The sequence below is a fragment of the Pinus tabuliformis genome, chromosome 1_1 (assembly GCF_031772625.1).
Source record: "Pinus tabuliformis cultivar Carrire ecotype Pingquan chromosome 1_1, CPIR1, whole genome shotgun sequence".
Lineage (NCBI taxonomy): Eukaryota > Viridiplantae > Streptophyta > Pinopsida > Pinales > Pinaceae > Pinus > Pinus tabuliformis.
The window spans coordinates 126,479,077-126,481,605 of NC_142297.1; positions in this window are offsets into that span (position 1 = coordinate 126,479,077).

Genomic DNA, 2,529 nt, shown 5'->3' on the forward strand with positions numbered 1-2,529 from the left:
AAATTCTAAGGTTCAAGCAATGGAACATCACATCGAACATCAACAACAAGTCCTCCAACTCTTAAAGGATAACCTCGTGTTGTCACAAAATAGAATGAAACAACAGGCAAATCAACATCGCAGTGAAAGAAGTTTTGATGTAGGTGATTGGGTATTCCTACGGCTACAACCATATAAACAAATGTCCCTAAAGCAAGCTAAGAAGGATAATAAATTATCACCAAAGTATTATGGTCCGTACAAGGTGTTGCAAAAGATTGGTACTATGGCATACAAATTGGAGCTTCCTGCAGCTTCTCGATTGCACCCAGTTTTCCATGTTTCATGTTTAAAGAAAGTTATAGGCGACAAGCTCCCAGTTCAAACAACATTGCCAGAACTTAACGAGGAAGGAAAAATTATATTGGAACCGGAAGCAGTCACAGAAACAAGAACTCGACAGCTATGAAATCGATCAATTTCAGAGTATCTTATCAAGTGGAAGAACTTATCCGCTGAAGATTCCACATGGGAGGATGAGAATTTTATGCAGAAGTATCCAGAACTACTCAAGCGTTGAAGACAACACTTTTTTGAAGGAGAGGGGCATGTTGGGTCCCTATAATACTAGTGATTACCCCATTACTATTGTAGTTATACCCATTATTTATATTGTTGTGCCCCTATTACCCCCATGTTGTTATTTCTGTGCCCCATAGAATCCCTCTATTGTTATTTTTGTGGCTTTATATTATTATTGTTAGGTCGGCTGGATTATATTGTGACTCCTTAGACTCCTATATATAGAAAGGAGGTTTTGTCATTTGTATCATCCAAGAATTGTTCATTTATGTAATGTAAAGGAGGTTGCCCCCTCGAAGAGGCTGAATTCTAAGGCGTGGATCTCTCTTTTCTATCTTTTTGTGAGCTGGTTTCATAACACATACTCTTTTCATATGCTTTGGTTACACATATATTAACATAAAACACTATCGGTGCTAATCTCTTGGTGAAATCCTTACACAAAGGAATTCCACGCAAATACGCCTTATTCCTCCTTTATACGGTTCTGCATAGAACCCAAGGCTAAAACCTCATCGCAATCGCTATCGGAAATCTTCAATGGTCATATACATATGAGCCATCACCCTTCTCGGACTCTGATCTCCGACTATCAGAGTGATAACATATGTTTTTGCGTTAAAAGTCCCGCGTCATATAACTATCGGAAATGTTAACCATTCGGGAATACAAAGGAATTCCCGCTCCGAACCACATACGCTGGATTTCAAATTCTATATATTCGTGTTCATATCCTCGTCGGGTCCGCTTCTTCTACGCTGACTTTGCGCTCTCCGATAGCCTGACCTCCCGAACTTACGATTTCCGATTGGCACTTATCGCTATCGACGATATCGCAACATTGCTAAATTGCTGACCCTTGGCACCTCCGATCGCCGATATGCGATTTAATCATGGCCGTTGATTTGGCCACGATCCAACAGTCCACGATTAATCACTACTCGCTCTTTGCAAACTTCCAAGGCTCATTTAGATAACTTAAAAAGGGATTCCGCTGCTGCGAGTTGATGTCAGCTGTTGATCTATGAGATCTAACGGTTGCCTTGCATCACTTACACTTCTCTGTTTATTCCTTTTACTTGGAATTTCTTCGCGGTTCCAATGGTTTTTCTGTGGTTCCCGCTTTTCCAAAGGATCCTGTTTTTCACTGTTTTTGCTACAACTCCCTCCTATGTTGATTCCACAGCGAATTCTCAACTTCTTCAATGGATTCTAAGAACCCTTATGATTCCTCTGAATCATTCTCCACTCCCTCTCTGCGTGTTCCGCAGAACTCTGTCTGTAATCTCCTGTAACAGAACCTACGAGTTGAAACTATAATTAATCAACACTTAATACACGCATTCAACTCTTTTTCACAATCAGGAATAACTCTAAATATATATTAATATAAAAGCAGGATTACATTCGAGACACCTCGGTCTCACACACACACAGGCCTGATTCTACTCTTGGTGGCCTCCCCCTCTGCCCGTAGGCTTACATATGTTTATATGGAAATTTGGATTGGATTACTATGAAGGACCTGATCCCATCCTTTAACAAAATCCCTAAAGCTCCCTACATGCATACATATGTGGCAGACTTTTATCCACTCCATCTTTTCTCTGTTTTAAAACAGAAAAGCCCCCTGTTTTGCTCAATGGTCCACATCTATTCTCCCTTTTATGCCTAAAAGCTCTCCTTTTCTCCTAGGATCATGGAACTACTCATGTTCTCATTTATTTGTTTTGAGAGCATCTCATTAAATCACACTTAAGGCCTAAATGTTGTATTGACTTGAGACTTAGGAAAACTATGTCCTAAAATGCATGACCCCATATGTGTACTATTTACAACGATTTCCTTGGGCTGAATGCTCCTGCATCAGATATCGTTCCTCATGGTCCATAAGGACTGTAACTCAACATGATTTTTTTCCTTATCTTCTTGTAATCCCGAGATAAATTACTTCACCATTTTCTACAT